This window comes from Thermobia domestica, chromosome 1 (genome assembly GCF_964235325.1).
Source record: "Thermobia domestica chromosome 1, izTheDome1.hap1.1, whole genome shotgun sequence".
Classification (NCBI taxonomy): domain Eukaryota; kingdom Metazoa; phylum Arthropoda; class Insecta; order Zygentoma; family Lepismatidae; genus Thermobia; species Thermobia domestica.
In genome coordinates this window covers 74,436,739-74,452,464 of record NC_137454.1, presented here as the reverse complement: position 1 = coordinate 74,452,464, position 15,726 = coordinate 74,436,739, and the positions used below count along the sequence as shown (strand labels likewise).

The following is a 15,726-nucleotide window of genomic DNA, read 5'->3' as shown; positions in this document are numbered from 1 at the left end:
TATTATGAAACAGCAATTATTTATGAACATTTCCGTAGTAAGTAAAGTAAATAAACTATAGTACTTAATAGATATATATTAAATACTGTAGTATGTGAGAACAAATTAGTGTATTTTGACATGTAGTTTCAAAAACTGAACACACTTCGAAAATCCAAGGGGATAACTGCCCTCGTTTGTCCTTTCTTGCGGGCAGCCATACTTATATATATTGGAGGAGGTTTGAAGTTTACAAGTATTATAATAGAAAAAGTGATCAAATAAGTAACAGTATCGTCAATGTAGAGAATTACACTGTGTGTAGTAATAAATAGTAATTTATTTATAATAAATAGGATGTGACATATATTAAACTAAATTACAAATGTGTGCGATAGTTGCTGAGATACATAGTTGATAAATATGTATATCTTCAGTGGTTTCCCAAAACTGTTTCCTCGAAGACTATCCTAGAGAAAAGAAAGAAAAGCTCTGTTAAAATCAAGTTCCATTAAACTAAGAAAATGTTAATATTGTAGGTTTTTTTTTTTTTTTTGTAGTTAAAGTACAAATTTTTAACAAATGGAATATTCTGTTACTTCTAAATCAAGACGAATGAGAAATTACCGAAGTGGTAGAATTGAGAAAAAATACTACCCTTATATGCATGGACCTATTTTAGGTATACGTTTAAAGAAATTATTAAAGAAGTTGTCACTTTTCATTGTTCCTCTTTCATCAAAATTAATGTGTTCCTTTTTTGTTAAGATCACGCTAAGGGGTCTAATAAGATTGTAATATCAGTACTTCTTTATCCATACGATAACTCCTGAACGAAAGCGAATCATTGAAATCTTTTTTTTTTTTTTTTTTTTTTTTTTGCAATAGATATACTGTAAAAAAAAATAATTTCTTAAATTTGAGAAACCGTTTCTTATTTGTGCACCAAGACTATATTTTCTTAGAAATGAGATTTAGCAATTCTCGTTCATTAAAAAAAGCAACAGTGTGGTGTCTCGTTCCGCTTTATACAACCTCCTCTATTTCTCTCTATTTCTCATTAATGAGAATTTAAAACACTTATTTCTAAGAAAAGATCTCCTAGGTGCACAGATAAGAAACAGTTTCTCAGTTTTGAGAAAGTATTTTTAACAGTGTAGCTAGAACGGTTATTTAGACCGAGTTCGTTAAAGAAATCAATCCGTTAACATTTTCAGCGCTAATGAAGTCAATCCGTTAACATTTTCAGCGCTAATGAAGTCAATCCGTTAACATTTTCAGCGCTAATGAAGTCAATCCGTTAACATTTTCAGCGCTAATGAAGTCAATCCGTTAACATTTTCAGCGTTAATGAAGTCAATCCGTTAATATTTTCTCCGTTAATGAAGCCAATTTGTTAATATTTTCGCCGTTAATGAAGTAAATCCGTTAATATTTTTCACCGTTAATGAAGCCAATCCGTTAACATTTTCATGGATAATGGTGACTATAAAGGCGGCTATCTGTATCTCATTTCCTACTATTGAAACAAAGACGTTCTTGAATGTTACAAGTTACAGATTACGCCGTTAGATGGTAGCAAACATCCAACAGCGATTAGCATCTACTGGACGAAGTTAAAACTTCTAGGCTTCGTCCTCTTTACTATCTTTTAGATGTTGATTTATTTTTCACACGCACAAAAATCGTATGTGCTATTGCGCGTTAATGTACCAGTGTTTAAAACAGGTGTATATATTATCATTATTGACTAGTTGAAGATGACATTTCATAAATAGGAAAGTTTTTTTTAGAAAAAATATATTGTAAAGCAATAGTTTGACTTTGCATATCGATTTGATGTACAACAAAAATGAATTTATCAATATTTTCAAATCATCAAATCTAAATAGGTTTAACTGCAGCCTTTCGACATTTACAAATAATCTTTAAATTTTCATGGCTATATACGTAGTAGGTACTGCTAATGGGAACTTCAGAGTGGCGTGAGAAAAATGGAAGCTTCACTACGAAGAACTGCTTTAACAAAAGGAAAATCACATTCAGTAATTTCAGGATTTCAACAAAGACACGAAAGAGCGTGCTAACTAACCACTGCTAATATTAATATTAAAACAAGATTTATTTTTCTACATGTGTTTAAAACTATTAACCAAACGTGTCAAATGAAGACGATCTTGCTAAGTACATTCCTGAAGAACAAGGAACACAATTATCCTGAGTATTATGCTGGAAATTTGCAAGTTATTTCATTGCAACCTCTAAACGAATATGTTGCATAGTTGCACGAAAATATACGCAAATGGAATTTCCTATTTGTAACCAAATGCATTAATCTTTTTCTTTTTCCTTTAGGTATTACAAAAGGGAAATCGTATTTTAAATTAGATATAATATTATCGATGATGAATACCCGTGTCATCTTTGTTTTTTAATCCATTGATTTATGTGGTGAATTATTATTGTTTTGTTTGAAATGAACTGCATTAATTGGATTTTGAGTTTAGCGGTCCCTTTTAGCAGCGAGGCTATATGAAACGTAGATCTACAGCTTAACGTGAGATCCGCACCACATGTGTTCCTGCCGAGACTTTAACCCGCGTCTCGCACGCCAAAGGCGCATCCCACGAGGTAGACACAAGGGAGCTTGAAAGGACCTGGAATTTCCGTGATTTGATTTTACTGATTTCCTTTCTTAAATCTATATTAAGTGCAAATTACGTCATGAAATTTAAATTTCGTTTTCTATAATTTAAATATATAATAACCAAATTTAAAATAGACCTAAGTAATATTAATTTTATATAGAATTTTCGGAAAAACATCAAAAGACTTTGGGGAATGAAGCCGCACACGAATTCACGATCTAAAAACTATAAACTAACATTGATGCACAAATGCATTATTTCGGATCTATAGTGCGATAAAAATTGATCGGAACGGAATAAAAAGAGACAACTCCGAGAATGAAATGTCAGATGGAAGTCAGGTGAAATAACATAATGTTTATTTCAATTCTAGATTCTAGTTATGTATATATCAATGTAGGTGAATCGGGTGAACCAACAGGGTTAGCCTCGGAAGAATAGAAGGAAATTCAGATTTTCTAGAAAAAAAATATGTATCAGAAACTGAAAACTCGTAGACTTTACATATCTACTTGCACATTAAATGTAATCTAGGTACAAAAAAAAAGCACTACCTTAAGGGTCTACACTACAGCGAAATTAAACTACCGCTATTTGTAGAGTATTTCTGTAATGTCTTCAAAACAAATAAAAAATACTCGAAAAGCAGAAACGTAGTGAACTAGATAATACGATTTTGCATGTGATACCGTTATCACAACTCATCTATCTGCTTTCGATTTGCAACTATAGAAAGAATTAGCATTTTTTGCGAGTTATTTAAATAGCGGGATACCAAAAGCGGATAGGTGAATTGTGATGAAGGTTCACTACGTTTCTGCTTTACGAATATTTTTATTTGTTTTCAAGATATTACAGAAAAACTCTAAAATTAGCGGTAGTTTAATTTCGCTGTAGTGAAGACCCTTAATAGCATTCCAGACTTTTAAAGCCCTGCTTAAGTTTTCAAGGCTAAGTCCGTAGGTTTGCACAAGCTTGCATTTATCCGACTGCAGACTTAACGAAGGCTATAGCAAACTTGCTATCTCAATTGCAAGCTTACTTCAAACTTGTCAATAATGCGTAATATAAGACTAAAATTAAAATTCCTTTAAATTGACACACCTGTCAAGTGTGACTTAAAATTTACACTTGGGAAAGCCATATACAGGAAGAATGTTTAAGGCCAAGTCTAAAGCGCACACTGCGCAGCTTTCATTCTTACATCTGGTCTAAGCATATACAGCTTTATATGTGAAAACTATCTGGACACGAAGTATCACTTAAAATTTACCCAGAGATAATATCTAAGTTTAACTGTATCAAGGGAAATTAAGGGCACAATTAGATTTACTGTAGACGAGCTTGTTTACTGGGATATGTTTTTTCTTATCCGATCTTCATTTGACATTTCGCTGTTGACTAAATTTCAGTGGGCTACAGTTCTGAAATGGTAATCTATAGGCCTAATCTTTTTCATGTTTTTTGAGTGAGGATACGTTTTACAAAATTATTTTGTAGTTTATGAACACCCTGTATATAATGCAAATTCATTTTGCAAAATCAAAAGGCATTTAGCTAGTCAAAAAAATCACATAATTGAACTTAACACTTTATTTCAAAGAAAGTAGAAAAATGACACAGGTGTTCAGAACAATTGCTCCCGCTCGAGTTTGCGCATTTTTATCAATAGTATAATCATACAGTAATAAAAACCGTGAAATTTTATATTCTAGTACTTTGCTCCCTCTTTCCTCAAGCAATGCCTAAAATAACGCTGCTGAAATCTAATTTTCCAAATAAATCATTAGGCTAAAAATAAAGATGGCGTTGGAGCTCAACAACATTAAAGGCGGAGTATTTCATAAAATTTCTGAAATATTGTAAGTATATTAATTTTATCATCAAAATAATGATAATTCATTTTCGTATGTGGGAGAACAGTCCTCAGTCCTCACACTGATAGTTCTAGGATTTGACTTTCACTTTGTTAAAAATGGAAAGTTAATTTACTTTGAACAAAAGTACTCTAAATATGAAAGGAATTCTATATCACACTAACCTTCATAGTATAAACAGCTTACTGCTGGGCGACGACCGTAGATATTACAGGCTTCCGAGGAGCATCATCAAAAGGTGACCCAACAGGTTGGAACTTGATTGTGTCGTATTTGGCGAATCCCAAATGAGGATTTAACATATAATGGACCTTCTTTTGTGGAAATGTTGGACTTGAAGTCACCAATCCAATAGTGAGAAGCACAACGACAAAGGCAATCTGTAAACAACAAAATTCGTTTTTTTTTAAAAAAAATAAAATAAAATATTAAGTTTATCCTATGTATCTACTCACTTCTCCTGACACACAGTGTTCGTAGTTTGAGGGAAATTTCCGTAATCTAGGGAAATTTTGAAGGTAAATTTAGCAAAAAAAGAAAAAGGGAATTTTAGGATAAAACGTAAAAATCAAGGAAAATTCTATGGCTGACTGATTGACCAATATGAATCGTTAAAAGAAATTTCTGTTCTTCAGAAATAAACTAATACATCAATAGTGTGTGTGTTTATTCAAAGTAGCATAATTTGCTTCCATTGTAAGCTGTGTATATTTGTGTGTATTTTCTCTTGTTGAAGGAAAAGGTAAAAAAAAAAAAAAAAAAAAAAAAAAAAAAAAAGCATATGTGGTTAGTACTTCCTTTAATATAGCTAAAGTGATAAAGTAATCTTATTACGTAACTGCAGTCATAGGTATTGGACAATCAACAAACTAGGGAAAATTTAATAAGAAAAAGGGGACCTTTTGTGTCAAATAAGGGAAATTTTCATAAGGAAACTTACGAACACTACTGACACATTTGCAATGTGCATCTGAGGACAGCAAAGAAGGGAAGACATCTGAATAAGCATACAGAATGCACTAAATGCTATTTATTACTTACCTCGCAAATAAAATATTTGTAAATTACTTGTCATCACTTGTCTCTTGTTAGCTTTATTTCAATGCAAAATTTTGTACCATGAGTTTGGCTTGCATTGAAAGCAACTTCATCGAGGGAAAAAACAGGAGCATTTTTTAACGTACGTTTCGAAACACAATACGTAAGTATTACCATATATCATATGTATTAGCTCATACATAAGTAATACCATATAGGTTAAATTATAAACATAGAACTTTCACCATAGGGGAAAGAAGGATTTTTCTTTTTACAAAAGATATCAACAAGGAACAAAATAAAATTTGATACTAAAGAGTAAAAGTCTGTACATACTAAATTTGACATATAATATTTAATTTTCATTATTTTATATTCTAAATGATAAAACATTCTATTCTTTTTATATTTAATGCTCATTTATTATAATTTATAACTTAGTTCAACGTCTATTTTTAGCATCAAATCTATAGATATCATTAAAGTGAGCACTCAGTGGCGGCTAATGTTAGTGTTGCAGCGTTGCGCAACGACCAAAGTATTTCAAGAAAAAATATTATTATCAATAGTGGTAAAGAACACAAAAATACTTTTATTACTCGCATATATACACTTTAAATAACATATTTTTTTACTTCTGTAATTGACCGATCCATTAATCCGTTTTAAAAAGCGAAAAATAATCCGTCACAGAGTCTCTAATTTATATTGTGTTGCAGCGAGCATACAACGACCAGATTCCTTCAGCGCGGCAATTGGAGCGAATGTTAAGTCTCCTTTCCCCTATCTCATAATCGTTCTATAATTTTTTCTAAAAAATATAGGTGACAGTAATTTACTTATCGTCTTTTCGGGTGTAGTAGAAGACAGGTTCGATATTACGTAGACGATTGGACCTTCCTCAAATACTTTGGATCCCTCCCAGCTAACATTTCTGGGCGTAGAACTGGCAATGCTGTTTGTTTTGATGTTCTTTGATTTTTGGCTTCTGTTACATGCTGATCCTACATCTGGCGGGTTTCGAGGTTTCCTTTCCAGAACATATGACATAAATAAGCATCGTTTCACCTCATGTGGAAGTATATTGTGTTCATCGTGCATTGCGTAACAACCAAGACGGATGATTTGGAATGTAGTTTTTTCTTTTACGCACATGTGTGTGTGTGTTGATGTATGAATATGTGACATTCGGAATTCATATACCAGTACCTCTTTTGTATCAGCTGTTTTGGTTTTTAATTATTATATTTAATTTTATTGTGTGTTCTCTAATTCTGTAAATAACCTACAAATTCTGAATTAATTGTATACCATGACTTATGTAAATAACTTACAAAAAACATTGACCAGTTTTCAACTGAGGAAAAACTTGCAATTAAGGCTTAGACAAAACAAGCAAAGGGCAATTCAGGAGAGTGTTCGAAAAAACTCCAGTTTAAATTTCAGAATATCTTATGGCAGTAATGTTGTTTGCACTAGATACATTTCCTCAATTTATTTTAAATTTTCCTGGATAAACTGTGAATAAAGTGTGTTCAATGTACATTGTTTATATAACACTAATCTCTGCTACGATCTCTCTTCAGTCAACGCTGAAGAAGAATTCGGATCACTGTCAGGGACAGAGTTTGGTATAATGAATCGTTCGCAATAATCTAGAAAAAATATTTAGTGAATCTACAAAGCTTCTGAAATTAATATTAAATGTGCCAATGGCGTCAGCAAAATAAGAAAATCTTTTTTCCACATCGAAAAGAATTGACACCTTCAAGGAATCGAATGTCCCAAGAAAGGTTATCACCATTGGTTATGTTTCCATCGAAAAAGACCTGACAATAAGAATACCAGAGTTCAACCAGGTGTATTAGACAGATTTGCTCCAATCAAAGAGAAGAGAATGAACTTACTAATTAATTAAGGTGATTAATCGGATAAAATGTTCTGCATTTTTTTATTTTTTTAAAAACAGAATTTTATTTAATATAACATGTCACATAGCATTTGCATTTAAAGTTATGTTGATTAGTCAATGAGTCCACTTTATATCTCTTGTCCCTTATCGTTCGTACTGCAACACCCGAAACCACAATCCACCGGCCGCCACTGTGAGCACTTGTAATACGTTTCTTTCTACGAAGAATTCAACAACTCGAGTTCAATTGTTTTTCATCTTTTGGGTTATTGTAACAACTAGTTAACATATGAGATCTAATTTGCTTTTTAAAAATGCAAAATATATTTAAAAATTTCAAGTAGTGGAAAATTCCATTTCTAACGCTGTGTCGTGATTCGCTATTTACGTAACATACTGAAGTCTCTTTGCAAATGATCCGATCATGTGTTGATTATTGTGTGTATCCACATATTTTGCAAGGACAAATATCAAGAAATTTTCGAAGTACGAAGTAAATTAGATCCCCCAAAATTTAGACACTTTTGACAATATACAGCAAGAACAATTTATCTTGAAACAATTTTGTAACTTTTAAACTAATTGATAAAAATTGATGACATTCTGCAACATGGAAATATCAACAGGCAGTGGCGTATTTAGGGGAATGACTACTGGGCTCAAACCCTCTCCCAAATAAATGTTATATGCAAAACTTTATTAAAATTTGTCGGCACCTAAAAGGAAAAATATTAGTGCTTATTCACGTATTGTGCATAGCCCCCCGAAACAAAATTCTAAACACGCCACTGTCAACAGGGAACATTGTTTGATATACTTAGCAATATTACGATTAAAAGTGTAGCCAACACAACATAAAGCTATATATATATATATATATATATATATATATATATATATATATATATATATATATATATATATATATATATATATTAAATGGCACTACGTCAGAATATTAAACATATCAAATCTTCATGTTAAACGAAAACTCACAATATCGCATTTATTATTCGATGCTACTACTAAGGATGCTACAGTAACACAAACATCCTTAAACATCCAAATTTTGAAAGCCTCTACAACACCAAAAACAAGTGGAACGTATTACATTTAACAATATGGCTGGGTTTTCAATAAACGTACAGACCATAATGGTAATTACAGTAATTTGCTATCCTAACCCATTTCAGATATCAAAACCACCTATAGTATGGAATGGTTATTTAAGCACTTTTTTCAAAATAAAATCTTTTGAAGAAATTAATTTTTTTTAATCCCTTGAAAATTTGTTGCTATTTGTTAGAAATACGTCACATCATAGTCATAGTATTCGACACCAAGGTACTTCTGATGCGCATTGACACTGCAGCCCCCACTGGTCATTTTAATGTTATAGAGACCTCCAAAATTTGGATTTTTTAAGGATATATGTGTTACTGTAGCATCCTTCGTTTGTAAGACTGATAATGAATGAGGTATTGTGAGTTTTTGTTTTAACATGTTGATTTGAAATGCATAGTAATCTGACGTAGTGCCATTTTTTAAAATATAACTTTATGACGATAAATCCATATTTTCTTCATTTAATTTTTATTGTATTTAATCTATAGTAAAACTTAAGATTATTTTTTCATTGTCTGAAGCTTCAAAGAAAGAACGCATAACTGAATTAAGAAAACTAAAATAATAATAATTTTTACGGACCCCCATAGGTCTAGGCCCTCCGAAACTTTGTTGTCCCTCTTATGGACCGGTGGCCACACGTAGCATAGTGGCTAACGCTCTCTCCTGATGCGAGCGGTTCTGGGTTCGATTCCCGGTGGGGATACTTGGTCGGAAAAGTATAAAGGCTTTATCAGACCAGCCATCCTGAGTGAGTTTTCCTGTCTTTTTTCTAATTTACACCAGGTAAATGCCGAGATGATACCTAACAACACTCTCAGGCCACTTCCTTCCTTATTCGTATCTTTTTTTTCAATTCCCCAGACAGCATGATCATAATCCATCATACGTGACAGATTAACATGGTCACAGCTACCGAAAACCCAGAATTCTAATTCCTAACCTAACCGAACTATGACCGGGTCTTCAATTCGATGCAATTGGAAAGTGAACAAAACATCATGCCAGATCAACCATCACCACACTATCTCACCTCCAAGAGAGCTGGATTACGGAAATACGCAACCTGCTCTGGTATATTTTACCTTGTGTGAATTCAGACAAATTCCAAACTAAATACTATAGTTTATATTTAAGATTGCCAGAAACGAAAAACAAGGCGAGTATTTGAGTAATTGGGGATATACATATGAAACTGGAGTTTTGCCGTTACTTATAATACTAACCACTGTTTTACATTCGAACACTATCATTAATCAAACACTATACTGTACGCACCAACTTAAATGAAAATAATACGAAACAGTAGTTATTGTTGACGCTTACCTTACCTGTTTTTTGGAGCTCCTCATTCCTAAAGAGTAGTCTCAGTAGGAAACTTAACGGCCATTTTCAAGTTAATCTGAGCAGAAATTTCCGATAACACAAGTTTTTATGACATTCTGTTTTTATAATTTCATCATAAAGCTTTCATTACATCAAACACTCGTTCGATAAATATTACTGACTAGTATAGCAAGATGATCAAAATTTTAACTTGCAAAAACGGGACTCATATGAATGGCGGGGGTGAGGGCAGGGTTAAAAGTGTATCTGAAAAGGTAGGGGACGTATGACGTCACGCCGTCCCCCATGCCTATCTTTGCTTATTGTAATTTTTTTAGAAAGTGGGAAGACGCCATAGATATTTTCTGGAAGTGGGAAGACGACATCCCCTGCGTTCCCCCTCACTTTTACCCCTTGGTGAGGGGAGATGTAAAATTCCCACATTGCATTTTGGACGCCAGCAGTTTTCAAGTTACAAAATACCGAAATAAAGAGGATTTTGCAGCATTTCTCAAATGATACCCAACAATTGTCAGTTCCAGACACGGCCTAAAAAAATCCTAATAAGTGTTGATACCAAAGTAGCTCTACTCACATTAACGAAAGAGTGTAGAATTTGCTATGATCCAGATGCATATCCAGAATTTTTTGTTGGGAGAGATCCAATACTACAAGCCACTACGTCTATGTAGTATTTGAAAGGGTATTATTCTGTATCCGAAAAGAGGATAGGTAATTGCAAAATACTTCCATGTATACATTCAGAGGAAAAAATGATAGAAGTAGTTTGTTTTTATAAGAGAAATAGTACAAATGAAGAGGAAAATCAAATTTTCATGCTACATCAATCATTTCCCTGTTATACAAGTATAGTTCTATTAAGAAAGTATACAAATGTATGTTGAATTAGGAAGTTTTTTTTGGGGGGTGGGGGGTCCGACCACGTACACCCCTGCTTACATAGTTACTTTTCTTTAATACAAGAAAGATTCGCATTATGAAAAAACCTTGTTGTTCGATGTCTGTTTACAATAGGCTTAAAACATTGGTTCCCAACCATGTTTACCTTTCGTCCCTTCATAATTCTTGTATACTTCACCCCCCCCACTTCCGTCCATTTTGCTCGTTAGTCAAACATGATTCTCAAATCTTCAATAATAATAATACTAATAACAATATCCTACTCTCCAGTAAGACTGCATACCATTGGAGTGTGGTATTATTATTATTATTATTATTATTATTATTATTATTATTATTATTATTATTATTATTATTATTATTATTATTATTATTATTATTATTATTATTATTATTACCAAAGTTGATCTTTATAAAACCATAGTTCTTACTCAAAAGTTATTTTGCGTTTGTATGGTATTTAATTTAACTCTACTTTGCTACAACATTTACATTTTAAGTTAAATAACCTAAATAACCATAAGAAAAATCTAATTTAGCATATATGCTAGGCTCCTTGTAAATCAGTTATGTAAATAGAAAGTGATCTCAGATAAACCTTGTCGAATTTATCACCGAATATCAAGAAATTTGTGAAGGAAAAGCAATATCAACCATTAAACTGAGGTTTTCCTTTTTCCTTGCCTTATAAGTATTTGAACTCCGTCTTATACTGTACACTGAGATAGCATTTTGTACTATTTTTTGATAACTTTTTATTTAAAAAATATTTAATTTGTATAACTATTTAGGTTTGTAGAAATCTTGGATAGGAAAACTCAATATCAAATATGTAGCGTTTAGAAATCTGCAAAAGCTAAAGTGTAAATGCTTATTACAGGTTGTGTTTTATTCATAATTTCATATTTTATTTCTGCCATAGCTTGCGCCCCCCTTGTTCGTACTTCATGCTCCCCGGATTGGAAACCACTAGTTTAAAGTGAATTTGTTCATCACAGAAATTTAGGATAGTGAATAAATTTAAAAATTAAAAACACATTTTTTTTATAAATAAAGTAATGCAGGAAATCCTTTTAAACAAATGAAAAGTGTATTAAAAAAAGAGAAAGAAGAAAAGGAAAAGAGAAACACATGCGTATAAGTATTTCGTCAATTACAAATGAAAAATCAAGTAAATCATTCGGTTTTACGTCCCATGCGTATGCCTGGTAGGCTAAAGGAGTTGGACGATTAAAGCAAGTGTATTATTATTATTATTATTATTATTATTATTATTATTATTATTATTATTATTATTATTATTATTATTATTATTATTAAGGAAATAGGTGGAATGAGAATGTGAAAGGAAAAGGTGAAAACTCAAGAAAAACCACGGACCCAAAGTTGTCTACTAAACTCAATTACCTCCTAGCACCAGAGGTGAGCGCTCTGCCACTGAGCCACCGTGCATCCATTCTTCAATTATAGTTAACATAGGGTTGCCATATTTCACAACCAAAAATCCGGGACACTATTAAATTACGAGAATCTTTGATATGCTTAAAATGAAACTAAGTGTTATATACTAATTTACTTTCTTCCATTAGATAGAGTTGTTCAAGTATTACGTAATAACATTTTTAGTCATTTTAGTAGACCTTCTCCTCCATAGTTAAGCAAACGAAAGCAGATTATTTATCCCTTCCCCCTGGTAAGCACAATGTTTTTTTTTTTTTGTTTTTTTTTTTTAATTCTCATTATCTGTTGTTTCGTGGCTTTCAGAGTCTGTTTTAGCTCATTTAAGGTGTGATGTTTCCTTTCTCACGTTTTTTCTGCTCGTGTTGTATTTTTATTTATTTATTTATTTATTTATTTAAAGAATGGATTACAATATTTCAGAAGCAAGATGCAGATTAAATCAGAGTACTAAATATAAGACTAAGATTGAGCAGTAAAACCTTTTGTCCCTGGCCCATTGAAACGAATGCTTCGTTCAATGTTAAAGTAGTTAAATCGCGAACTTATTAAATCCATGTTTGTATGCATTTAAGTTGTTTTTTTTTTTTTTTTTAACTTTTGAAATGCCATATACTCAGTAGTTGAAGAGAATAATTATATACCTAATCCTGTGATAAAAGCAAACTGTAATATTTCCTTCCTTTCTTCGCTGAAATCCGGGACATTTAAGCGTCCCGAGAAATATTTTCGAATCGCAGATCTCGATTCCGTTACGGTCCCGTATTTTCCGGGCGAATGACAACCCTAAGTTAACATCGTATTATCGCAAACCAATATTTGACTCACATATACAGTATTTTCATCTATACATGCATACATTCTATTTACTGCTTTTATTTGGTTACTTTTATGAATCTGAACTTGCAGACCTATTGCTAATTAGTAAATATATGCAGTACAGAGTTGCCAACCTCAGGAAATAAAATTATCGATTTTCGTCTTTAAAATTATCGTATAGACCCCTATTACAAAAAAAATATTGTATATTCGTTATGATAATTGCAGTAACAAGTATAATACTACTAATAATAGCGATAATCAGTGGCGTATTTAGGGGAGGGGCTTCCGGGCTTAAGCCCCCCAAAATCTTACTTACTATAGTAAAGTATATGAAATATCTTGCCCCCCCCCCCCCGAAAGTTAGCAAAGCCACCCCCGAAACAAAATCGTAAATACGCTTCTGGCGATAATATATAATAAACTTATCTAGTAACCTTCAGTTTCCAACTTCAAATCGGCGTCACTCTTCTCGCCTGTTTTCCCCCTATTTTTATCCTTATTAACACCACTCTGAACAATACCAATATTTCCACTCCCTGGTAAACGTAGTTGAATTTAAAGAATGGATGCAGTGTTGCCATTTGCCAATTCCCAGATCGTTATTGATTTATTTTATCGGAAAAGACTGTTAAAAACCTCAGTGTTTGTATGTATTAGATTATTATTTAAAGCATATCTGTAATTTATTTGCACATTCAAAAACTGCAAAAAAAAAAAATGTACGTTCTTTAATTATTGTATATTACCGCAAGGGCGCTTAAATTATAGTATGCCACGATAAAGTATCGTCTGGTTGGCAAGCCTTGCTGCAGTAGCTTACGCGAGGGTTTATTTCCCGTCTTGAGCAAGATATTGAACCTCCCTCGTTGATGAAATTGCACCTACGACACTGAACATGTGTAATAAATAAATAAATTTAAAAAAAACGATATGTAAGATAAAGCTACATCCCTCAACTAACCATATAACTTCTAAAAAGGATTTGTGAGGAGATTCTTGAAGACGAGCAAATAATACAATTACAGAGCACTTTGTAAAGTATAGTCAATAACACTAAGAAAACTGAATACAATAAGATATAACAAAAATTCTTACCAACACTCTAACAAGAGCTGAAAACCGTGCCATCTTGAACTGCCTCAACTGATAAATACTCCTAAAGTGTAGTCAAGATACTTTTATAGGTTTTGCAATCTATACATAGGGACATCGCACTTCTTTTCGAGGACATGACCCAAATCTGAAAATATTTTCAATTTAGCTGCAGTCTTGAGTATCTAACGGTGATCTTATCGGACAACACAGAATCAAAAGCGTATACCGTTAATTATGGAACATACTAGTAACGTAAAGACAAACATATTTGATAGTTATTTTCCAATGAGGTATTTCGGTCACTGTACCAATTTTCGAGGTTACAAATGGAGGTTTTCGAGGATGCTTTCGAGAATACATTTGCTTATTAATGAAAGTAGATTTAATGTTATTTTAGTATAAATTCAATATATCTTTTTTGTTGTTTTTTTCTTCATTAGGTGGATAGGAAAATTTTTGGGAAAACATGTTTTTTAAATCAAAAGGACAAATAAAACGAAGATAATACAGTTAATTAAAAGTAATGAAATGAAGTATGCACTATAAATACAGCGCAGTTTCAGGACGGATTAGGATTAGGTAGATTTCTGGGCTTTCGCCATCTGTGGTCATATTAGCATGTCACGTATAAGGGATGACGTCCCTCGGCCATCGCACAATCCGAGGAAAGGGAAGGAAGGAATCGGCATGGGACCTGCATATTAGATACAATCCCGGAATTTGTCTAGTGTAAATGAGGAAAACCCAGGAAAACCTCACTCAGGATAGCTGTCCTGGAAAAGCTTTTACATTTTTTCGACGGAGTGCCTCCACCGGGAATCGAATCTAGGATCGCTCAGGCGCTGTTTCCATGTGTGGTGAATCATAAGTATAAGCCAGTTTTAATAATGAATATTATACACAGTAACACAATTATAACATGAAATTTGTGGAAGGAAATTAGAAGAAAGGCACATACTAATTTCTAAACACATTTTATTAATGTTAGACAAGAATCGAGACGAGAAATAGCTTGTTAAATTCGAAGTGAGACGAGAAAAATAACAAATCTCGTCTCGTTTTCGTGACAAGACGAGACATTTCTCGAGTCGCATTGGCAACAGTAGTTCACCCAAGTCTCAGATCTCTAACGCTATTTTAGTGTTATATGGTTCATAATATAAAAACTTATAATATGATAAAGTTATTGCACGAACGCAATGAAGAGCATTTATCAACGTTTAAGGATATATATGTCATTACACAATATATCCCAATAACAAATCTGGTTTAAATGTTGTTATATCATTTTCTTGGTGGATCTTTCATGATACAAAAGAATTCCAACGAACTTCTAGATTAAATTTAGAAAAAAAAAAGAATTACGAGAAAAATTTCGACATGAGACGAGACTTCTACAAAACTTACGAGACGAGACGATAAACCTTTGTTTCTTGTCTCGTCTCGTGGGCAACTCTATTTATTCATGTAGAACAATGATTCTCAAAGTGGGATTCGTGGGACCTAGCCAGCGGGTCCGCGAGGA

General features: G+C 32.7%; 1 long non-coding RNA gene across 1 annotated transcript; it reads right to left on the bottom strand.

The window, feature by feature from the left end:
- Positions 1-299: 299 nt before the first annotated feature.
- Positions 300-14,359, bottom strand: LOC145686227 (uncharacterized). The gene is made up of 3 exons (XR_014131541.1): positions 14,202-14,359; positions 4,669-4,884; positions 300-449 (listed from the first exon to the last, which is right to left on the bottom strand). It is a non-coding gene; the product is annotated as an uncharacterized LOC145686227 (long non-coding RNA).
- Between the last annotated feature and the right edge of the window lie 1,367 nt (positions 14,360-15,726).